At 52.6% G+C, this 24,752-nt stretch overlaps 1 non-coding gene across 1 annotated transcript; it reads right to left on the bottom strand.

Moving 5' to 3' along the window:
* Positions 1-16,280: 16,280 nt before the first annotated feature.
* Positions 16,281-16,387, bottom strand: LOC133076029 (U6 spliceosomal RNA). The gene has a single exon (XR_009697451.1). It is a non-coding gene; the product is annotated as a U6 spliceosomal RNA (small nuclear RNA).
* Positions 16,388-24,752: the final 8,365 nt, after the last annotated feature.

Below are 24,752 nucleotides of genomic sequence, written 5' to 3'. Positions count from 1 at the left end.
AGCAGGCTGTGAGCCCGTGCTGGCTCCCAGGCAGCCCCAGCATCTCCCAGATGGCATCGTCCAGAGCAGAGCTTGAAGGTGGCCATCCTGTCTCAGACCCCTGGGCTCAGGCAGTGCCGTGTCTGGCTGGTTGGTAAGCGTTTGTCCCAGGCCTTTGTGTGTCCACGAGGATCTTTAGTTCTGGCTCCCCGGGCTCCTCAGAGCTAGTGCGGGGAGGACACAGTCTGAGCTATTTTGAAGCTTTCCGAGTCTCTGGCTGATATCCCACGAACCCATCATGGTCACACTAGTTATTTCAGCTTATGAGAAGCTCAGCTGGGCAGCTGTGTATAGTTTAGATGAATGAAAATGGGAACGCCATAGTGGTTACTTCTTAAGTGGGGCTTGGTAGGCCAGAGATGTTAAAATGACAGGTCTGTTGGGCTGGGAAGATCGGCTCTGTCCAGCTCCTCTCTGCTGTGTGAGTCTGTGGAGCATTGAACCAACTCTCCAGGTCCCCGCAGAGCCTCTGCACGAGCAGGTGGACCAGCCTGACCGGGCGGTGCCAGGCACTGTCTGCAGGCAGCCTGCACGGAGGGTCTTCGGTCACCAGTGAGAGTGAAGACAGTACTGACACCCCTGCTCAGTGCAGGTGGGACAGCGCCCCCCCAAGATCTACCTCCTCACCCCCTGCTGTCTCCGCATTCGGCCTCAGCCTTGGCCAGTTGTCTGCTTCCTACCTTTGATGTCTGTCCCCGCACACTGTGCACCAGCCAAATTTTTTTTTTTCAAGCATCACTTTGCACATGTCACCACTCTCCTTAAAACCAACCTTCAGGGGTCTTCTGCACGTAAACCCCCATTTTAACCAGCCTGGGTTACCCGCGCGAGCAAGCGTCTCGGTGTTCCCACCACGCCCAGATGCACCCCACTCACGGCCAGCTTCTGTCAGCTCATTTATGCTGTTCTCACATTTTTGAATATGCACTTTTTCTCTTCCTCCCCCACATCTCCTTTCTTCCTTTTGACTGTGTAATATGGGGATTAAGACCCCCTTTCTGAAGGGTTGACAGACTCTCACAAAACCGTGGTCAGACCAGGCAGGTACTTTCTTTGTAGGAAGTGTGAGCAGAGCCTTGTTCTTTCAGTTCAAATTCTTTCACTGATTTCTTATGTATTTTTAAATCTTTTCATTTATTTAGGTTCTCAAACAGTGTGATGTTATAAGAGATCATCTTGGTAATATTTTAATCGTCCTTGGTTTAGTTGTTTTTGTTTTATTGTCTTACATTTTTTCCTTCTTTTAGGAAGTGTTGAGTGTTGTAAAGCTCCAGTTCTTGGTTCTGTTTACTAATTGAATTGTTTGTCAAAGTGCATGTATTCTGCTCTTTTCTTTCTTTTTTTTTTTGACTTAATACTTTACATTTCTAAGATTATTTAGATATAGTTAATCATTTTTAATATTTCTAGTAAATGGGGGTACTTTAGCCTATGATTTTTTTCTTACAGTTAGAGCTTTTTCTGCGCTCTGTAATGTTGACATGTGTTGTCTTTTGCTGTTGTCCTTAGGACTTTCCCTTTGACCCAACTATTATTATTGTTATTGTTATTATTAATTTAATATTTCCCAGTGATGACTGCTGAGGTTATGGCTGTTACTTCTTATGGTACGTGGTGGTGTCAACATTTCTAAGTGTCCATAGAACTTCTCTGGGCCTGAATATATTATCAGTTTTTATAAGACATTTGTGTACTCTCAAGAAACGTGTTTTTACTCCATCAGTTCTATTTGTTAAATCAGTTTTTATATTATTTTATTCAAATCCATACTCTCTCTAACTTTACATCAGAGTTCTTAACCTGGGGTCCAAGGACTGCCTGGGAGTCCATGAGCATGCAGGGGTTTCAGAGGTCGTGGACGCCGGGGATTGAACAAAGCTGTGTGGATATGTGCATGCATGAATTATTCTGGGAGGGGGGTCTGTAGCACTCACCACATTTTGGAAGGGCTCTGTGACCCCAAAGTAGGTAAGAACACTCATTTACCTAGTCAAATCACAGTCTGATTTTGTGTGTTTTTTTTCTTTACGTAGTTCTATTTTGCTTTAATTTCTGTTTCTATTTTATGTATATTGTTGCTTTGTTAGTCGTGCAGTTATTTTCTTAAGAAATAGGCAGGGTACAAATGATCAAGTAATTACCATATTTGGGGCATATATGTTTAATAGTGACATATCGAAAAACTGTGCCTTTTAGTGCCCTCTTTGCCTCTTTTAATGCTTCTAGCTTCAACTTCTCTTTTGCAAATATCATAATGGAAGCCCCTTGCTTTTTTTGAATTTGCATTTGCATGAGAGTTTATTTAGCTCGGCATTTTATTTTTAAAATTTGTGTATATATTTTGCTATATATCTGTAACTTATAAACAGCAAATTGTTGGATTTTGTTTTCTGATTCTTTCTGTAATTCTTCTCACATAAGTTCTATTATTAACATTATTGTTTAGAGTAAGGCATAAATTATCTTAATATTTTAATATATATTAATTCATTTAACCCAAAAAGGTCATGCTCATCTCCCCCCCACCCCCGTCTCTCTGAGTTATTATCCATGTGTAGAGCATCACTTCTGGGTAGACTAGAGGTCTGCCATTGGGCACACCTGCTCCTCCTGGTCTTCGTCAGTGCCAGGCTCTGTCCTGAGCCCCTCTTGAAGCCACATCCTCTCGCTTCAGTGTCCTTGGCTGTCATGTGGAGGAATGATGTTACCTCACAGCCCCATGGGGCTTGGAAGACTAAGGAATGCAAACCTGTGTGGAAAACTGGAGGCGTAGGTGATTATTACACTATTAGTATTGTGAAATATTCCTTTGATTTTCTGTTCTTCTTAATCCCAAAGTTTGTTCAACATAACTTAGAACACTACATTGTGCTTTACTTTTTAGAAATAATACGCGATGCAGCAAAGAGCTAGACGTCAGGCCCACCCTCCCTGAGGGAACCCACATAGTCATGTGAAAGAGAGGTGGGGACCCTGATCTTACGCTGCTCTCCCCGTCACCTGTCTGTCCCAGGATGTTCCCCTAAACTTTCCCCTTTCTCCCCTGACCCCTCCCGTGGTGGAGGCAGAGGCTCAAGAAGATGGTCACTCTGGCCACTCCTGTTGCAGGTGGAAACCCGAGGCCAGTGGTTTACCACAGGTGCAGTGGTTTAGTGTCAGATCTGCCAGCAGCCCTGGGGAGGAACAGTTCAGATGTGATGCTGGAGCCCCAGCCTGCTGCTGCTGGGACTTCTCAGAGGCCACAGTGGGTTCAGTCACCACGGGCCGAGGTGGAAACCAAACGGCCTCTCTGCTCAGAGTCGCTCTGCTCTTGGGGCCAAGTGGATGCTCGCCAGCATCACACATGTCTAGATGTATTTGCCATCAACTGACACACCACCTTACAGGGGGTGGGGAAAGGCAACCCCTTTCTTGTGGGGGAACCCCCTCTTCAGTGTCTGATAACCAGGAAACCCAGTCAGAAGGTGGCCTGGGGAGTGTGGAGTGGGGTGTCTTGAGGTGGACCATCCCTCCTGCACCACAGGCCAGACGCTCGCCCAGTCGCCAGGAGGCAGGTGGGGCCGTGTGCTGGAGACCCTCCCACGCCCCAGCCCCCACCCCCATCTGCCCTGGTGGGCATCTGCCTCTGTCACTCACCTTCCTCGGCCCCTGCTCGCTGGGAGGTCTCTGCCCTCTGGGGTCCAGAGCACCAGATTGAAAGGCTCTTCCTACACCTTTCAATCCCTGCCCCCTGTGCTGCCACCCTCAGCCAGGCCAGCTCTTCTCGCAGAGATGACAGGAGCACCTCTGTCCTCCTCGGCCCTCACTTGGGTCTTCCGGCTCGTGGGCCCCAGAACTGAGAGGGGGTCATGAGCAGCCACAAACGAACGCGCTCCCTACATAATCCTCATGTGGCCTCATGTGGAAGAGGGAGCCGCACTGCGTGGCTCTGGACTGGCCTCCCGGGACCACAGGCACCCCCGAGCGAAGAGCTGTCCTGGGCGCGTGGTCGGAGGTGGTGAGGGGGCCAGTTCCCCTCCTGGAGGCTGGTGGGGCCGCATGGGGTTTTATGAACTGGAGCCTCTGCCTCCTGCCGGCGGCCCATCCGCATTCCCAATGTGGGCCTCGCTCCCGCCATCCTCCCTTCTACCCGCTGTGCCCCGGAGGGGAGTGGCCTGCAGGTGTCATGGGCAGCTGCGTCCCCCCCCCCCCACCCCGCTCCACCAGCACTGCCTCGTGAGCTGGCGGCTTCCTCCTGAGTGTCAGCCGCGCTCTTCAGCCTCTTTCTGGTCGCCAGTTGTTTCCTCCGGTCTTGCTGATCACAACCAGGTTCCGGAGACCCCTCCTCCTCTACCTTCTCATACACCTATCCCCCCAAGTCCTGCCCACAATGTCCCTAATGCCACCCCCTCCTCTCATCTCACTGCATGGCCCCCTCCCTGGCCACCCACCCCCGGCCTTTCTCTCCACCGCAGCCGGAGTGATCCTTCTGCCCTGCAGCCTGATGGGGTCAGCCTCTTCCACAAACACCCACCCAGGTTTCCATGGAAACCGGTGTCAAGATGCTTCCCGATGATCGGACACCTCCTCCCCACCAGGAGCTCCTGTGTTCCGAGCAGGCCTTCGTCCTCAGGGGACCCTCTCCCATCTGTAGGAAGAGCCTGGCCAAAGACGGGGGGTTCTCGCCCAGGGTCAGCTATTCTGAGAGGGCCAGGCCCCCTGCCCCAACCTGCCCCAGCCCCGTGCTGCGTCCTGGGTGTCAGATGCAGTAGAGCTGGGGAAGGAGGCTGAGTTTAGGGTCAGGGCCAGCACTTCAGTTAGTGGAGACTGAGAAGAGAGAAAGGGTCCAGGAGAGGGTCACCCTCTTTTTTTTTAAATTGACATATAGTTGGTTTACAATGTTGTGTTAGTTTCAGGTGTACAGCAAAGTGATTCAGATAGATAGGTATAGATAGATTCTTATTCAGATTCTTTTCCATTGTAGATTATTAAAAGATAGTGAATTTAGTTCCCTGTGCTCTACAGTAGGTCCTTGTTGTTTATCTATTTTATATATAGTAGTGTGTACCTCTTAATCCCAAATTCCTAATTTATCCCTCCCCACCTTTCCCCTTTGGTAACTATAAGTTTGTTTTCTATGTCTGTGAGTCTATTTCTGTTTTGTAAATAAGTTCATTTGTATCATTTTCTTGATTCCACATACAAGTGATATCATATGGTATTTGTCGTTCTCATTCTGAATTATTTCACTTAGCATGATCATCTCTAGGTCCATCCACATTGCTGCAAATGGCATTATTTCATTCTTTTTATGGCTAATATTCCATTATGTATATACACCACATCTTCTTTATCCATTCAGTTATCCTCAACCATTGCCTTCCAGCAGGGGGCATCCAGTGGGGTTGATCTAACTGAAGGTTTCCTACCACTCCAGCCCTTTGCTGGGTGTCAGGCCAAATGACCTGAGTCTGTGACCAACGGTTGAGAAGCCTGTTGTCCTGTGGCCACTCAGAAGTTGTGACCTGCACTCCGGGGCTGCATCCTGTGCCCCACTGAGCTTAATTAGCTAAACTGGGACTCCTGTTCCTTATCTTACGTGTGGAGGATCACCTCGAAAAAGCCAAATCCAACCTCCTTGGTAATAGTTTGGGAATGTTGGTTTTAACTACTGCAGGCCACACCTCCACTGCCACCTCACCTCCCATGAGATTTCTCCTATGAAAAGTCCTCAAACAGACTGAGGGGTGGTCATTTTTGAAAAACATGACATTGGGGCCACCCTTGGGAGGCCACCCTGAAGCAGTACTGCCCTTTAAGCTGTCGTGAGGCGGGTGGGGAGAGGACAGGATTTCGTCCCCTCCTGACACTTGGAAGCAGGAAATGTTTGGGGGGACAGAGAGTTGAGTGTCCACCCTCACTCTCACCAGATGTGGCCTCTGGGAGAGGTGAGGGTAAAGGAAAACTGGTTCCCTCCTTGCTGACGTGTAACACAGCCTGTACATGCCTGCGGTGTTTGCAAGAGTGTGTGTATTTAGTCCTAAGTGGTCACAGCTTCTGGGTCCTTTGGAAATTGATTTCTTTTATACATCCCTGGACAGGCTTCTTTAGCTTCACTGTCCTGGGGGCAAATCTCCCTAATCCTGGGAGACCTTGCCCTGCACATTGCTGGCTGGAGGGAAGAACTTCTGCATCCTTCTGTGTCCCCTCCCCCCAGCAGCCATCCCAAAGGAGCTGCCTGTGTTCTCACTGCTGATCCATCCCTCTGGTTTCACCCCAGTGTGGATGGGGCCAACCTGTTAGGTCCCCACCTCCTCCTGCTGTTCCCTGTGGCCGCTGGCTGTTTGCACGTGCAGGACCAGGACCTGGAGCATCACCCATCAGAGCCCAGAGGACGGGGAGTGGAGATGAGGAGTGAGCCCAGGAGTCTCGAGGGACCGGAGGCAGAATACTGGACTGTGTTCTCCAGGGAAGGCAGTTTTCTCAAGAAATCGTCAATAAGGCCACCCCAAACCATCAGCCTTGTCTGTTGCGGAGGAGTGGATTTCTCCCTTTGGCTAATGGCGATTGATTTCTACCTGGACCAGGGTATTTATGTTTGAATTACAATCTTTACCCCCTTTGCGCCTCCAGGGATCTGGAAAACGGAGGCCTGGGCTAGACAGAAGCTTTCTAGAAGATTCTCTATTGAAGGGATTCAAAGAAAAACCTTTGGTGGTCGGCGATCTGTGGGGTATTGGGGGGGCCAAGTGCTAAGTGTAATGGTTTAGCTATTTTTACGGGACCAGGTTCTTTGTGTCCATAGCGCAGCAGGCCAAAACGCTTAAACAACCAGAGGTTTGCAGCAAAGAGAGGGTTTATCCGCAAGGCAGCTAATGAGGAGATCAGAGAACACTCTCAAATCTGCCTCCCCAAAGGCAAGGGGCTGGGTGTTTACGGGATGGAGAATCAAGCAGCAGGGCGGTCTGAGGTGTGGGGAGCGCGGGGGAAAACGACTGGAAAAAGGAGCAAGGACTGTGGTTCTGCGCAGGTGTAACCAACTCCCGGCCTCTGCACGCTCACAGCACGATCTGGGGGCGGACTTTTCACGGAGCGGACCCTCGCGCACGCCCAGTGGGAGGGTCAGGGGTCCCACCCAGTCTTAGCCAGCTCAGCTCCAACTAGATGCAGCTGACTCTGAGTTTCTAGAAAACAACCCGGAAGATATTTTATCATTTGGGCTACGTGCTTGGAGGACATGCAGGTCTTAAAACGGCCTTGCTTAGTGACGGCAGGTGGAATGGATTTGACTAATCATGACACAGTTTCACTATCTCAGGGGCTGCCCTCATCCCCCACCTATCCTACCGTAGGTGGGGGCATAGGGCGCTGAGATCTGGGACATACTTATGCTAAACAGTCGGTCAGAGTTGCTGAGCAGACCCGGGGCCATCCTCACGCCAATCATTGGCTCCTGTGCCCAATAAAAGGGAAAGAATGTGGGAAAACAGGGAGGCGGTTTCTGGGCCTTGCGCTTTTCTCCAGCTCGGAGGCCCCATCCTTGTCCCAGAGATCTCACCCTCTCCCCAAAATGAGGGACACCTGCTCCCAAGAGTCGTATCCACAGCCAACTGTGTTAATTCCTCCTGAAATTTAGTCACAGTTCCACTGAATATTCTGCTAACCTCCAACAACTCCTACATAAAGTAATGCTGAGAAGAAAAGAGAACGTGGTTGATAAATACATACACAATAAGGAGCAAAGAAAAAGACGCAAAGTCACCGCCGTTCTTTTTCATCGCTCATGAAGAGGGTTGCCAGATAAAATACAGGATGCCCGGACAGTGAATAATTTTTTAGTATAAGTATGTCCCAAATATTACAGGGGACATACATAAACTATTGTTGTTTTTCTGAAATTCAAACCTAATCTACCTTCTTTTTTACAAGTTTTGTGGGGCAGTCCCTGCAGCCTGGATGGGATTGGGCGGTCTCTGGCTCTCTCTAGCGTTGAAAGGTCTCAGCCTGGTGTTTTGGGGTAGCTGGCAGGTATTTCATTTGTGATGATGTGACCAGGTGAGTATGATCATCCTTTATGAGGAAGCACATTTGGAGCTTGTTAGCTGAGGGACCAGAGCAATCAGCCTGCACCCGTACCCCCAGCCATCCATTTCTCCTTGGGAAATAGGAAGATGTCACCTAGACCTGGAGCTGGGTGGAGAGGGTGCCCTGTGTTCTTGCTGCACCTACTTGGAGTGGAGGTGCCGTCAAGTTGTGCTGGGAGTGGGGGAGGGAGGAAACAGGTCATTTCATAGGTGAAATGTTACAGATTCTCACTGCTCTTGCCAAGTTTTGGTAGACTTCCTTGAATAAATATTTCATTTTTTGTATGCCCTTAGGTCTGTTTCCAGAGACTTTAAAGACATAGAGGTTTAACGATATTTAAAGACTTTAAATATTTATATACAAAGATTATATTATTTCTTAAAATTTATACATAAATTTAAAATTAATATATAAAACATACATATATAATTATAAATACACAATTATAAACATAACTATATATTATGAATTCATAAAAAACAAATAATTATAAACATATAAATATATTATTATAAGTATATAATTATAAACACAAACATTTGTATATTATAAATATATAATTATAAACATATATTTAAATATTATTATAAATATATAAATTTAAAAATAATTTTCACCACTTTTGCTAGAGGTGGGTCTGTGGAACTCTTTGTGTTGCTGTTCCAGAAGTGGAATTCTCCCCCCTCCAAACTGGCTTTTGAAATGACCAGGAAAGAAGTGAAATGTATAAGAATTGGGAAGATAGCAGCAAAACTGTCATTCTTCACAGATGATATGTTTAAGTATGTAGCAAGTCCCACAGAATGCAGATAAATTAACAGAATCTATAAAAAAGTGTAGCAAATTTCAAATGCAAAAACTTACTGTATCTCTATATAACAGCAAATGGAGAATAACATTTAAGGATACATTTTACAATTCATTAAAAATATCAGTTTACTAGGGATGAATCTAAAGAGATGCCCAAGTCATTTGTTTATGGGGAAAACTCTACATGCTACTTTATTGAGAATTATTAAAACCTATTAATGGGGGAGAGAGCGAGAGAGAGAGAGCGAGAGAGAGAGAGAGGATATCCATGGATTGAAAGTTCAATGTAGTAAAAGATGCCAATTTCCCCAAAATTGATTGCTAAATTCCCCCAGAACTGGTTCAAGGTGCAGAATTCCTGTACCTTTTTTAGGGAGCAGAAGCCAAAGAGCCGATTCCAATTAAGAGACGCTCAGATCCTCTTGACAGAGAGGAGCGCTCTCCTTCGTCCTGGCTGCCTGGGCAGTTTCAAGGTCATGCCCAGAAGGACTTGGTTCCCTGCGTCGCCCACTCAGAATTCTCCCTCTCTGTCTGAAGAGGCGACCTTGGTGGGGGGTCCCCCCATGGGCACACCCGTCCCAGCTTCAGCCCAGAGAGTAGGGACCGGGAGGGGCTCCCTGTGCCCTCCAGGGGTCGCCCCGCCCCTCCCCCCTAACCTGGGCCCTCCTGCCGCCCCCTCCTCGGCCGCCAGGGGTCGCTATCCCCTCGTTGGAAGCGCAGGGGGACCCAGAGCGGCGACCAGGAGGAAGGGGCCCCAGATGGCGGGGCTCAGGGACCTCCTAGTGACACCCCGACACACTCAGGCCCAGAGCCCGGGGTCACCCTAGGCAGGGACAGTGGGGGGCCGGGGGGTGGACTCAGGGACCTCCGAGTGACTCCTGTGGACCTCTTCCGGGTTCTCAATCCCGTGGGGGAGGCTCACCGCTGGGGACAACGTCCAGGGGCCACAATCCGAGCAGGGGCGCCGACGCAGGAGCGGGCTTGGCCTGTCCCCGGGGCTGTGAGTCAGGCTGCTCTGCAGAGCAGGCCGCAGGTCGCAGTGACCCCGACATAGACGCCGTGTCCCAGAGGCTCCAGGTGGGCGTGTGCCCTCCAGAAGTGCTGACCGCGCACTAGGGATGCACAGGTCTCCCCGGGCCATGTCTGTGAGGGGAGGACCGGAACTGCCCAATGTCCATCCACGCAGACCCGGCGGCACCTGCCGTGTCCACATGCTGAGCCGTCTGGCTCCCCCTGCTTGACTGGTTGGATCCCAGTCCCAGAGATGTATGTGCAGGAAGTTAGAAGGAGCAGGTATGGCGGCATGATATCGTCCAGGTACCTTTGAAAACTTGGACAAATCTGAAGGTGCTCAGCCTGCTCTGCAAGCCCCCAAGGGCCTGCCCCCTCCCCTGACCCCGTCCTTGGATCCAGCCACACTGACCTCCTTGCTGTTTCTGCAACTTGTCAGACACATCTGACCCCAGGGCCTTTGCACTTGCTGTCCCTTCTGCCAGGACTGCTCCTCCCCCAGCACCTCCCGGGGGGTCCCCTCCTTCATTCAGGGGTGGCCTCTCTTGACCATACCCCTAAACCAACAGTTGTCACCCCAACCCCTTCCTTTCCTAAAGAACTTGTCACACCTCACATTATAGTATAACGTGTTGCTTGTCCGGCCTGCCTCACCCACTGGGACTTTGCTCCAGGACTTGGTCTCTGAGGCCCCTGCTGCGTCCGCAGGGCCCGAAGCAGCACTGGGCTTCAGAGAGGATCAGAGGCTATGGGTGGAGTGAATGGTGCTTGTTTCTTCTGGGGAAGGAGTGACAATGGGCCTGGGGGACAAGGGGACCTGGCGTGACCAGTTTTCCTTCTCTTGGGAGAAGATGTTAGCTAGTGGAACACTGGTTAGCGTTTCTTGCTTCTGTGTGGCGTGTGTGGCGCGTCTGTGTCAGTGTTCTTGGCATTTTGGGGTTTCTGTGAAGTCCAGCCTCCTCCCCTCCCGACACCCCATCCCATCAGCACAGAGGAGGCCCGTCTTGGGGACTCTCTGGTCTGGAGATTCCTCTCCCATGGTTCTTCTTCCCTCCTGGGGGTCCGTGCACCTGTGTGTGTGAGGGGATGGGAGTACAAGACCCCCAGCTCCGCTGCCCCAGAGGGTCCAGTCTCTGGTCTCTGACAGGGCCTTGGGAGCTGAAATGAGCTGGAATCTGGGTCAGGAACCAGGGCTCCACTGCTTGCCTGCTGTGTGACCTTGGCCAGGTCACATCCCCCACCCCGTGAAAGGAGAGAACGATCTTCCCAGACTTGTGCATCTGGGATTTCTAATGAACCATCCTGGGTCTTTGCAGGTGTGATTGCGACCTTCCAGAGAAATGACAACAGTGGCCAGTAGAGGGCACTGTCAGCTGGGGCCTCTGTGTGTGCCTCTGAGTGTGTGTGCATGTGTGTGCATACGAGTGTGTGCATGTGTGCACCTGTGTGAGCGTGTGTGCATATGTGAGCATGTGTGTGCATATGTGTGAGCATGTGTGCATGTGTGTGTACGCCTATGTGGGGGTGGCACGGTACGGGAACATGAGTATGTGACCAGGAATGCAGCCCGGACACCTCCATGTGGCCCATGAGCACAGTCAGGTGACAGTGGTGACACCCCTGTGTGGGTGACACCCCCGTGTGGTGCATGGTGACTGCCTGGCTGGGCTCCCGAACTCGGCCGTCCTGCCCCCAGGTCAGCTCCCCACAGGCCCAGCTCCAGGCCCCAGGCGTGGACTGAGGCCCCCAGGCTGGGGGAGAGCCGGGCTGGGGCTTGGCGGGTCAGAAGGGACCGGGGTCTGGGGGCTCACTCTGCTCCCCAAGGCCTGGGAGTGGGTATGTCGGACGGCATCAGCTTCTCCCCTTGGACACTGTGTATCCCTCCTGTTCACAAGAAGTGAGCACCACCTGGGCAAGGATGTGCTGGAATGGACCTCAGCTCCACAGCCCAGAGGCAATGCTGAGTCTTGGGGTGCAGGTTGCGCTAGGCCTTGAGTCCAGCAGCTGGGCTCACAGTGTGACCCGGGCAAGTCCTTTTCCCCCTGTGGGCCTGGTTTCTCCTGTGAAAGGTGAGTGGGTGGGGCCCAATCTCTAAGACCCTTTCCAGGTTCCCCAGTAACCCCCGCCCCCCTCTGACTCCTGGGGCAGCCGGGCTGGGCAGCCGGGACCCCTAATGGGCCCGACACCCCAGACTCTTGAGATCAGGGCTGGGGAGATGGGGAACCAGGCCCTGCTGTTGAAGACGCTGGGGCTGGGGACCTCCCTTCCAACGCTCCCCCATCAAGGGCAAACTGGGGTCTCTGGCCTCAGAAGCTGAGGGACCAGATGTTATCTGGGGCAGAGGGGCCAGACCCCTTCCTTTGGCTCTGACTGTGGAGACCACCGACAGGGCCTTCCCACAGCTCCACCTGTGCAGACTCCACAGACCCCAGCCCACAGCCCCCCACTCCCAGCATTCACACACTCCCCGCCCCAAACCCCAGAGCAGCGGGGGGCTGAGCTCACAGCCCTGCGCCTTCTCTTCTCACCGGGGGCTCCGTGCTGCCAGGGAGACACGCAGGACAACCGTGGTTGGAGGGGAGGGGTCCGAAGACTCCCTGAGGAGGGGACTTCCGGCTGGTTCAGGCCAGCTTGTGGCGGGTGCTCTGAAGAGCTGGGAAGAGGCCTCGGGGCCACTGTCAGCCCCCGGCCTCAGAGCAGAGCAGGGGTCGGGTGGGACAGGCAGGGGGGCAGTGTCCTCGGGCCCCTCTCTGTCCACGCCTGTGCCATCCCTTCCCTAGGATCCAGGGGTCCTCCCGGGCTCTGAGAGTTGGGGGGCAATGTGTGCTGCCTTTCTGGAAGTCGGTCTGGAACGAGCTCTCAAAGCCTTAGACGGGCATGACCTTTGATCCCTGCGGGGAGGGTCAACCCGAAGTCAGTGGTGGCATCCCTGCCCAGGGATGGAGGCCGGGGCGTTGGCTGCATCCTGTGCGGGACAGTGGTACCCGGAGGGACCCACTGAGTGTCATGAGAGCCGCAGGTTCACAAGCGTGATGCCCAAGTGTGACGCACGCCCAGTGTGCATGTGCGGTTCAGTGACGAAAAGAAAATATCTACCCATCCATCCCCTCTCCTCTCTCTGTCATCTGTGTATGTATGTGAATATGCATCTATCATCTATCACCTATGTATCTATGTATCTATCATCTACCCATCATCTATCTATACATCTATCATTGATCTGTTTTCTGTGTGGAATGTGAGGTCCAGTCTGGAAGGACACACACCAGGTACAACCAGCATAATCTCCAGTCTGTTCTGGAAACTTTCCTTGTTTATACATTTTTCCGGTTTTATTACAGGAAGAAATTAAGCTGTCTCCATTTTTGAAAACAGAATAAATTGAAACAATGCATTGAACAATGACAGGCCCTGGAGAAACCCTCCCTCCGGCCCCAGTGTTGATGGCCCTGCTCTGGGGGCAGATCTGCCCAGAGGTGGCCAGCTGGGCACACAGCTGGGTGGGGGCCCCTCCATGTCCTCAGTGAAAGCAGCGCTGGGCAGCGTGGGTGGTATCAGACGCAGTGTTGAGAGAAAGAAAACACATACAGTCCAACTTAATCTACATGAAGTTCAAAAACAGGCAAAGCTGAAAAATGGTTAGTTTAAGGGCACACACGGAGGACATAAAACTGTAAGGAAAATTAAACAAACGATGAATTTGGGGGTCCTGAGGTCCTGGCCATGTTCTGAGCTTAGATGGTACATGATGGTGGTTTTATTACAATACTTTTTCAACTTTACAGGTACATTTTATATATACTTTTCATGGTTGTTGTAGTTTGCAATTAAAATAGAGGAAGTACATCAAAATATTAGTGGTGGCTCTTCTGGGTGAAGTACGAGGGGTAAATTTGTTCTCCAGTTTGTCTGTACTTTCCACATTATTTGGAGTGAGCTGTTATTTTTAAGCTAAAGACCAAGACTAATAAAGTGTATTTTAAAAGGAACTCAGAAAACCAACCAGCATCTCCCTGATGCCGGGCTGACACCTGTGTCCTTGTAGCTCAGCTGCACCCCATTGCCTCCAGCTGAGCCTTTTGGGGCCCCAGCGCTACCCGAACATGATGACATCTCTGCCAGGATGACCCTGAGATGGGACACAGATACCTCCCGGGCCTGGATTTTTCCTTCCTCCAGGTCATTTGGCTGACTCCACGTCACACCTGCGTTTGATACACTTTATTTCTGTCTGTTTGGGTGTGGTTTTTGTTAGCACAAGTTCATGAACCAGAGAACTTCGGGTCCCCTGGGGGAGAGAGTGGGTAGAGATTTTTTTTAATTGAGGTAAAATTCACACCACAAAAAATGAAGAATTTTGAAGTGAACAATTCAGTGGATTTGGTACATTCACAATATTGTGCAACCATCACCACGATCTAGTTCCAAAATATTGTCATTACCCCAAAGGCAAACCCCGAACCCATTATGCGGTCGTTCCCCATCCCTTCCCCCTCCCTCCAGTCCCTGGCAACCACTAATTTTGCTTTCTGTCTCTCTGGATTTACCTGTATTCTGGATATTTCATGTAAATGGAATCATACAATATGTGACATTTTGTGACTGGGTTCATTCACTTAGCGTGTTTTTGAGGTTCATCCGTGCTGTAGCGTGTATCAGTACTTCATTCCTTCTTATGGCCAAATAAAATTTCACTGCATGTATATATTTGTTTATCCATTCATCAGCAGATGGACTTTGGGGTTCTTTTCACCTTTTGGCAACTGTCAATAGTGCTGCTATGAACATAGGTGAATAAGTTTTTATCAGAATACCTGTTTTCAATTCTTTGGGGTATGTGCCTAGTAGTGGAATTGCTGGGTCATATGGTAATTCTATATTTAACCTTTTGAGACACTGCCAAACTGTTTTTCAGAGCAGCTACACCATTTCATATTCCCACCTTCAATGTACAAAATTTCCAATTTCTCCACATCCTTGCCAACATTTGTGATTTTCCATTTTAAAAAGTTACAGTCATCCTATTGGGTGTGAAGTGGCATCTCATTGTGGTTTTGATTTTCATTTCCATAATTACTAACAATGTTGAGCATCTTTTCATGTTCTTCATTTGTATATATATCTCTCCTTTAGAGAAATGTCTGAGTTTCTTCACCATTTTGGAATTGGATTGTCTTTTTTTGTTGACTTGTAAATGTTCTTTATATATTCTGGATATTATACTCTTATCAGATACATGATTTGCAAAGATTTTCTCCTTGTAGGTTGTCTTTTCATTTTCTTGATAGTGTCCTTTGATACACAAAAGTTTTAAATTTGTCTATTTTTTCTTTTCTTCCTTGTGCTTTTGGTGTCAGTTCTAAAAATCCATTGCCAAATCCAAGGTTATGAAGATATACCCTTATGTTTTCTTCTAAGAGTCTTATAGTTTTAGCACCTAAATTTAGGTCTTTGATACATTTTGAGTTAATTTTTCTTTAACATCTTTATTGGAGTATAATTGCTTTACAATGGTGTGTTAGTTTCTGCTTTATAACAAAGTGAATCAGTTATACATATACATATGTCCCCATATCTCTTCCCTCTTGCATCTCCCTCCCTCCCACCCTCCCTATCCCACCCCTCTAGGTGGTCACAAAGCACCGAGCTGATCTCCCTGTGCTATGCGGCTGCCTCCCACTAGCTATCTATTTTACGTTTGGTAGTGTATATATGTCCATGCCACTCTCTCACTTTGTCCCAGCTTACCCTTCCCCCTCCCCGTATCCTCAAGTCCATTCTCTAGTAGGTCTGTGTCTTTATTCCCATCTTGCTCCTAGGTTCTTCATGACCATTTTTTTTAGATTCCATATATATGTGTTAGCATACGGTATATGTTTTTCTCTTTCTGACTTACTTCACTCTGTATGACAGTCTCTAGGTCCATCCACCTCACTACAAATAACTCAATTTCATTTCCTTTTATGGCTGAGTAATATTCCATTGTATATATGTGCCACATCTTCTTTAACCATTCATCTGTTGATGGACACTTAGGTTGCTTCCGTGTCCTGGCTATTGTAAATAGCAATGAACATTTTGGTACATGACTCTTTTTGAATTATGGTTTTCTCAGGGTATATGCCCAGTAGTGGGATTGCTGGGTCGTATGGTAGTTCTATTTTTAGTTTTTTAAGGAACCTCCATACTGTTCTCCATAGTGGCTGTATCAATTTACATTCCCACCAACAGTGCAAGAGGGTTCCCTCTTCTCCACACCCTCTCCAGCATTTATTGTTTGTGGATTTTTTGATGATGGCCATTCTGACCGGTGTGAGATGATATCTCATTGTAGTTTTGATTTGCATTTCTCTAAAAAAAATATGGAACGCTTCACGAATTTGTGTGTCATCCTTGCGCAGGGGCCATGCTAATCTTCTCTGTATCGTTCCAATTTTAGTATATGTGCTGCCGAAGCGAGCACTTGAGTTAATTTTTGCATATGGTGTGAGGTAGAGGTACAACTTGATTCTTTGCATGCGGATATTAATTTGTCCCAGCACCATTTGTTGAAAAGACTCTTTGGTTGAATTGTCTTGGCACCCTTGTTAAAAATCAACTGATCAAGAGAATGAACACAAGCCATAGCCTGGGAGAAAATATTTACAAAATACACATCTGATGAAGGACTATTATCCAAAATATATGAAAAACTCTTAAAACTCAACAATGAGAAAACAAACAACCTGATTAAACAATGGGCCAAACACTTGGACAGGTCACCAAAGAAGATAGACAGATGGCAAATAAGCAGGGGAAAAGATGCTCCACATCCTATATCGTCAGGGAAATGGGAATTAAAACAACAATGAACATCACTACACACCTATTAGAATGGCCAAAGTCCAGAACACTGACAAATGCTGGTGAGGATGTGGAACAACAGGAACTCTCATTCAGTGCTGGTGGGAATACAAAATGGCACAGACACTTTAGAAGACAGTTTGGCTGTATATTACAAAAATAAACGTGTTCTTACCATAAGATCCAGCAATCATGCTTCTTGATATTTACGCAAAGGAGTTGAAACTCATACAAAACACTGCACACACATGTCTATAGAAGCTTTATTCATAATTACTAAAATGTGGAAGCAACCAAGATATCTTAGAATAGGTGAATGGATAAATACACTGTGTACATCCAGACAATGGAATATTATTCAGCAATAAAAATAAATGAGCTATCAATATTAAGTCATAAAAAGATACAGAGGAACATTTAATGTGTATTAATAAATGAAAGAAGCCAATCTGAAAATGCTACCAACTGTCTGATTCCAACTATATGACATTCTGAAAAAGGCAAAATTATGGAGACAATAAAAAGGTCATTGGTTGCTGGGGGTTGGGGGTAAGGAGGGAAATACTCTGTATGATACTCAAGGATAAATACATGTCATTATAGATTTGTCCAAACCCATAGAATATAAACTATGAATTCTGGATGATTATGATGTGTCAATGTAGGTCCATCGGTTGTAATAAATGCAGGAGAGATTGATAATAAAGGAGGTTATGCACGTGTGAGGGCAGGGAGTATACGGGAAATCTCCATGTCTTCTGCTCAATTTTGCTGTGAACCTAAAACTGCTCTAAAAAATAGTGTTTCTTAAAAAATCAATTGACCATGGATGTATGTTTTTATTTCTCACTCTCAATGCTATTGCATTGATCCATATGTTTATCCTTATTCCAATACCACACTGTTTTGGTTACTGTAGCTCTTGGTAAATTGGGAACTGTGCTTCTTATAATTAGGATCTACCCACCCACCCAACTATTCATCCATCCATTCACCCATCCAACTACTAACCTACCCTCAAACACACCAATCCACCTACTCAAATACCCATCCATCAATCAACCACCCATCTCTCCATCCATTTACCCACCCACCCAACTATCCATCCATCCATCCATCCATCCATCCGTCTCTTCCTTCCTTCCTTCATTCAAACTGTTTATTGAGAACCTTGAAATTACCATGCACTACACTGGGGATGAGATTCAGAGCCTGCAGACCCAGGAAGAGGCCACATCCCTTGGGAGCAGCAGCTTTTCCTTTGTCAATGAGGGTCCTGGAAGGGGGAGGTGAGATCCCATGGGGTCGGGCCCTCCAGGATTCCAGGACCCAGGATGGAGCTCGGGGAGGATGTGGGGAGGCAGCCATGGGGCAGCATCAGGCCCAGGCGGGGTTGGGAAGGGGAGAGGGCTGGGAGGAGGAGGGGACTAGGGGTGGGGGCCTCTGCTACCCGCTCCTGCGAGCTGCACAAACATCCGACTATAGCCCTGAAACTGCCCTGTCCCGTTGTCCTGGGCCACACCTGACCCTGTTTGTCACCTGTCCCATGACCCACTGACCACGTGCTAAGCTTCTCTTCCCCTTACTTCTCCCCTTTTGTCACCCTGAGTTCTGTTTAGGTCAAAGTTAAGGTTAGCTTTAGCCTGGGGATTTCCAGGGGTGACCAGCAGGGCCACCAGAGCTGGGGAGGTGACCCACTCCATCCCCTTTCCACCTCGGGCCTCACTGCCCCACCAGGCCTGGGGCCTCCCTGCTCAGCCCCTTCATCCAGGAATCCGACAGTTTTCCTATAGTTTCTGGCCCGCAGGGCCCCTCACCCAGCATTCCCTGAGCAGAGGGGAAGGCTGGGGCCCAGAGAGGGGAATCATCTTGCCCAAGGTCACACAGCATGTCAGAGGCAGACCCCAGGCAAGAGCCCAGGAGGTGACAGCAGTGGCTGGGGTGGGTGAGGGTCACCATGATCCAGGCACCTCACAGGCATCGTCTCCTTTAATCCCCAAGCCCACCCTTTGGGGGAGAGACTCGTTATCACTCCCTGTACAGATGGGATGAGGAAACAGCCCACAGAAGGAAGCAAATGGCCCAAGGTCAAGGGCTGCGAAGGGCTGCAGGTGAGGGGGACCCTCCCTGTCCACCCTGGGGTCTGGGCTCCCACAGGCCCTTTGCCACCAGCCCTCCCTCCTTCCAGCCATGGGGTGGGGGTGGCCACTGGGTCCACTCGCGGGCCTCCTTTCTGTTCCCCTGACTCGGGTCGGGGCTGGGGGGTGATGGGGGGAAGTTGCCCACGGGAGGGGTCAGGGGCCCGGCAGAGGGCAGCTCTCCATCCGGGTGCCCCTGTGTGGCCTGTTTCCTGTCCCTCAGAAGGGAGGCCCAAGGTTGGGAGGGGGAACACCGGGGGCTGGCTCTGTCTCGCTCTCTGGGATGTTAATCATTTTGGGCCTCGGTTTTCCTACCTGTGAGATGGGATGGTGATGCTGGCTGTGAGCCCCACGGAATCCGGAAGTGGCTCAGCTGGGTAACTCGTGTTGCGTGTTTCGTAAATGGTTCGGGACAGTAGGCCACTCAGTAGCCTCAGGGCGCAGCTGCCTTTTGGAATCTCAGATCTGGTCAGGACTGAGGCCTTCAGGGCCTCTGTCCCCGGCCTCACCTCTTCTGAGCCCCGTCCTTGACCCTCTGCTGGGCTCCGGGGCTCGGGACACTCTGGCCCACCAGCCGGCCTCACTGTGTGCGGCACAGAGAACCGTCGCCCCTGGAGAGCTCCTGGCCCACCACCCCCCGGTCCCTCCCTGGGCCTGCTCCCCGCACCCTCTGCTCGTCCCTCTCTGCCCGGTGTCCAGTCTGCGTCTGATTCCCCTTCCTCCCCAGGGCAGGGCCCCGCCATGTAGCACCGAATGCCAGGGATTGCTGGGCGGTGAGCAGGGTGGTGGGCCAGGCGGCGCGGGAGACAGGAGTCTGGAGTCTCCGAGGTGGAGGGGTCAGGTGCTTTACTGGGGGCCCGTGTGCGCCAGCCGAGGGCTGCTGCAGCCCCCCTGCTCTGTGCCTTTGCTCATGCTGACCCCCCGGGAGGCCCTTCCTCCCTCTGCCTCTCAGCCCTGGGGGTCCAGCTCCCGGGCCCTGTTTTGAGGTGGTTTTGATGTGGCTGAAGTTGCTGCTGCTCCCCTTGGCTGCCCCCCAGAACCCCAGGATCCGCCTCCCCTTGTCTTCCTCACACGGGGTCTCATTTGTGCCATGAGCTCAAAAAGCTGTGAACGGACAAGCCCCCCCAGGCACCCAGAATCACAGCCCCAGCCCCACCCCCGTGGCAGATGGGCAGGCATGTTCCAGGTCTGACTTTGGCCTTGGCTGGACCGTCCCACCTTGCCTGGGACATGAGAAGCCAAGAGCCCACACTGCCCAGGCCTTCAGGGGGCCTCAAGGGTGGATGGACGGATGGACGGATGAGTAACTGACCAGTCTCCTGAAGGGCACCTGTGCTCTGGGCTCCTCATTATTACCCCAGACCTGGGGCTCCAAGCACAGAGATTGTGAGGACCCCATGTCCAGCCCTGGCCAGCCCTGCCCCCCGGGCTCCCCTGAGCCCCGAGTGTCTGGCTGTGCCCCACGTCAGCCGCAGCTGCGCGCCCAGCGTTTAGAGAGGTCCCTGGGGGCCCCGAGGAGGGGGTACGACCCGCACAGACACAAGATTCTGGAACACAAGATGCCGCTTCTGATGGTTGATTGACGTGATCTCTGCCCGGCTCAGGCCTGGGCGCAGGGGCTTGGGCGGCCTGGGTGCTGCAACGCAGGTCCCTTCTCCAAGGGAGCTGGTGGAAGCTTCCAGAACTGGAGCCACTCCTCCCCCCAGCCTGGGGAGAGGGAGGCACCTGCTTCCCCGGGCTGGGCTGGTCGGCGTTTCCCGGCTATTTTGGGCGTCAGGGCCTCTTGGTTTCGCCAGGCCAGCTGCACGGGGGTGAGGGTGGGGCCCATGGGGAGCCCAGGGGTGCTGGCCTGAGGCCGCTGGGCCCGAGCAGCCCTATGCTAATGGCAGCAACAGTCAACCTCAGAGACCAGCAAACATCCATTTTCCATCTGACCGTCCCTCCTGGACCCCAGGGAGCGAGTTTCCACTATCACCAGCCCGGCTGCATGGTGGGGACACAGGCCCCAAGCCGCCAACCCAGAGTCAGGGCTGTTCTGCCCCCTGGTTGCCTCCAGGCTCAGCCGTGGCCCCTTGTGAGGCCCAGTCGGGCACCCCCGGCCCTCACCCTGGTTGGTTTCTCCAGGGCACGAGCCGTCCTGCACGACACCACTCCCTCTCTATAGGCTGCTTCCCTGTGCCCACAGGAGCCCCAGCAGAGCTGCGTTGACACCGCCGAGGTCCCCACACATGGTAGGTGCTTAGGAAAGGGCTGCTGAGCGGTGGCTTTGCCCCGGGCAGTGACCGCAGCGGGCCTCATCCACGCAGGGCCTTGGTCCACACTAGCGCTGAGCTGGAGGCCCTGTGTGACCAGAGACCCTGCGGGTGGGCTCATCAGGCTGCTCTGGGGTCCCACCTTCCCTCGGAGAGCCGCTCTCGGCCGGCCCACAGCAGCCTTTCCGTCCTCCTTAGGGATCCCGTTTGGGGTCTGGCCAAGGCTTCCTCCCTCCTCCTGGGACGGTCAGGAGACCCCAGCATGTCCCCAGGAAGCCAGGCCCGGGGCAGGCAGGTATTGCCCATCCTGGTGAGGACCGGAGGGGGATCCAGACTTTGGTGTCCAGCACAGCCTGGGCACAGAGGATGCTCAGTGGATGCCAGCCCTGACGTGAGATGTCCCCAGGTCAGGTGCTGAGGAGCAGAAGGGACCTGGGGGGTTGAGTGGCCACAGGAAGAGTGTCACCCCGACCTGTGTGGAAACACACGCATTGCGGTGCCCTGGTGGGTCGTGCTGACCATTAGCTACTCTGTCCCTGGAGTAGACAGAGGGTGTCTGATGACCCAGGCCCTCCCCTGGTCCCTGTCCTGGTTGCCCCAGACAGCCTCCCTGATTCTTGCCTGTCACCTCCCCTCCCCTCCCCCAGGTCCCCAGCAGTCACCTCCTCTCCCCTCCCCCAGGGCCCCAGCAGTCACCTCCCCTCCCCTCCCCCAGGGCCCCTCTGCCCTCCCTGCCCGAGGCTATTCCGGGCTCTGCTGTGAAGGAAGCCACAACCCCCGTCCACCATCAGTCACCTCGCCCAGCCTTGGCCTCCCACAAGGAAGCCCTGGACGGAGGGCGCTGCCCAGGGTCGCACAGCAGGCAGGGCAGGGCCAGGCCAAGCCCCCTCCCCTGACCTGACACTCTTTTTTATTCCACAAAGAGTCAGCCCAGCAGGGACACCCGCCCCCGCAGCCGGTACCCTGGGGCCACCAGTCCGCAGGGGCTGTCCCGGCTCTGAGCTGAGCAGGGCAGGCCCGGTGCGTCACTCATGGTCAGTGTCCCCTCTGTGAAGTGGGCAATGGCAGCCCTGATGGGGACTTCAAGGCTCCCTGAGGGGCTGTGATGAGCCTGGAGGCGTGCCCAGTGCCGGCTGCTGGGGCACCCGCCACTTGGGGCCGGGCAGTGGATGAAATCTTATCCCAAGTGTGCGGGGAGATGCTCCCTGGGTGGAAAGCTGACCTGGGGGCTTGAGGACACGGTTGGGTCAGCGGTGGGCTCTACGTCTGTCCCCCCAGTGCATGAGCTGTTCCAGGGCAGGTGGTCCTGTCTCCTTGCCCCCAGCACTGGCCCACAGCAGTGCTCACTGACGGTTTGCTGAATGAATGAGTGAGTGAATGAATGAATGACACATCTCGCAGGGCTGAGGAGCCGTGGAAAGAGCTGGGGGTGGGGGGGCAGGTCAGCCAGCAGCTCACCCTGTGACCCTGGGCAGGTCCCCCAACCCCCATCCTGCTGACAGAGCCTCAGTTCTCTTCTCTGTGAAATGGGCCCACAAAACCCGCCCTACTTTGCTGTATGGACTCAGAGGGTCCCTGAACCCCCTCCTGCCTGCCCCTACCTGCACCGAGTCAGTATAGATGGAGGAGCCAGGGTCCCCCACCCCACAGAGCCTTAGGATGCCTCTGATGTCCATAGGCTGCGGGGTTGTGTGCACAGCACCGTCTCCCGGCCGGCACAGCACAGCCTCCTCGGGAAGGGGGCGGTGACCTCATGAGGGGGGCCCGGGTGCCCACCGTGTGTGTGGCCCTGAGTGCCTGCGGGACCTGGGCAGCTGCCTCAGCTCTTGGAACCTCTGTCTCCTCATCCATGAGGTGAGGGGGGGGTTAGCACCCACCTCCCGGGGAGGTCTGGGGGTCACAGGAGGTAGAGCACGATCCACAGGCAGCACCCAGCTGGGGCTGCAGCCTCGTGGCAAAGAGAAGACACCTGCAGCAGAGCTGGGGACAGTCAGTCCCACGACTGGGCACAGTTGGGGTACAGAGGAGGGTGCAGCCGGGTCCCCGTGGACACCCTATTGCCAGCGAGCCTATTACCAGCTGCGCTGAGCAGGTCTGTGGCTGGCAGCTGTGTCCTAGGCGCCCAGGCACAGGTCTCATTCCTTATCCTGACGGGAGGTGTGAGAAGCTGCTTCCTGCAGCCCCTGGGGGTCGGGAGTGGGTGGGAGATGCCTGGGAGCAGCTCCTCTCAGCCCCCACGTGCTCAGCCCAGACTGGCTGAAGTTCAAGCATCGTCCACATGAAGGTCATGAGTGGAGAGCTGAGTGCGGGGCATCAGGGAGTGGCAGGCCTCTGTCAGGTGGATGGGGACAGGGACTGTCACGCCAGCCAAGGGAGCAGCAGGAGCAAACTGCAGAGGCGTGAAGCCGCGTGGCCTTTGCGGACAGAAGCCATTGGGCTTAGCATAGAAGGGGTTGGTGGGACACAGAGGCAGCAGAAAACGAGTCTGGGAGTGGGAGGAGCAGATGCCAAAGGGACCTGTACTGGGGGCTTGGTGTTTGAACTTTATCCTCAAGATGCTGCTATTGGGCCAGTCTGGCCCTGTGCCAGACCGACCCTTCCGGTGGCAGGGCACAGTGAGCCCTCACCTCCAGGAACCAGGGCCGAGGTGGGGCCTCCAAGAAGACAACACCCTCTCTCGGCCCCTCCCCCAGTGCCCTGACCCTGATTTCTGACCCAGAGGAGGGGAAGGGCATGAGGAAACCAGCCCCTCCAACCCAAGGCCCCTGTCCCCCATGGTCCCTCTTTGGCCCTAACAACTCTGTCCCCTTAGGCCATGGGTCCCAGGGCCAGGGACCTGGGTCCAGGTGGGCTCAGAACTCTCCAGGTGGTTTGATGCCTGACAGGTAAGGCCTGGAGAACATTTAACTGGAGCTGGAGGGAAGCAGTGCCCCAGAGCAGAAGCTAAGATCAAAGTCCCCTTCCCATGAGCCCAGGAGGAGAAGGGGCCGCAGGAGGCCAGGGAGGAAGGAGGGGGAGCCTGGGCTGGGAGGCCCCCAGGAGTGGCCCAGCCCAGGGACCAGGCAGGACACAGAGGAAGAGGAATGTGGGCGAAGATCCCCGAGTCAGTTATGCTAACAGCCATACTGGAAAGAAAGGACAAGCCGGGGGCAGGGAGGTGTGGAGGGTCCCCACCAGGGCAGGGAGGGAGGGCTCATCTGGAGGTCACCAGCCATGGGCAGCTCCGGCCTGGAAGGTGGCAGGGGGTGGGCACGGCCTTGTGCTGGAGGAGGAGTGGGAGGAAGGAGAGAGGGCGGATGGGTGATGTGTCCTGGCTGGTTTCCTGGGAGATGCCCCCACCCAGGAGACTGTGAGCTTCTCCCCTTAGTTACTCTCCCACTGGCGCCTAGGATTCCCCACCCTACCCCTAGAATTCTGGAGAGGGTGCAAATTAAATACGAGACAAGAAAAGAAATGAGCAGAGATTTCTGAATAACGATGAAAACATTTTATTGAGAGTTGATTGGGTGCAGGAGGAAGGGTTGGGGGGACCAGGATGGGAGGGGAGACCCTCCAGGGGACCCGTGGCTCCAGGCCCCGGAGGGTGGGGGATCCA

This window comes from Eubalaena glacialis, chromosome 15 (assembly GCF_028564815.1).
Source record: "Eubalaena glacialis isolate mEubGla1 chromosome 15, mEubGla1.1.hap2.+ XY, whole genome shotgun sequence".
Lineage (NCBI taxonomy): Eukaryota > Metazoa > Chordata > Mammalia > Artiodactyla > Balaenidae > Eubalaena > Eubalaena glacialis.
The sequence above is the reverse complement of the archived record's forward strand: the minus strand, read 5'-3'. Positions and strand labels throughout refer to the sequence as shown.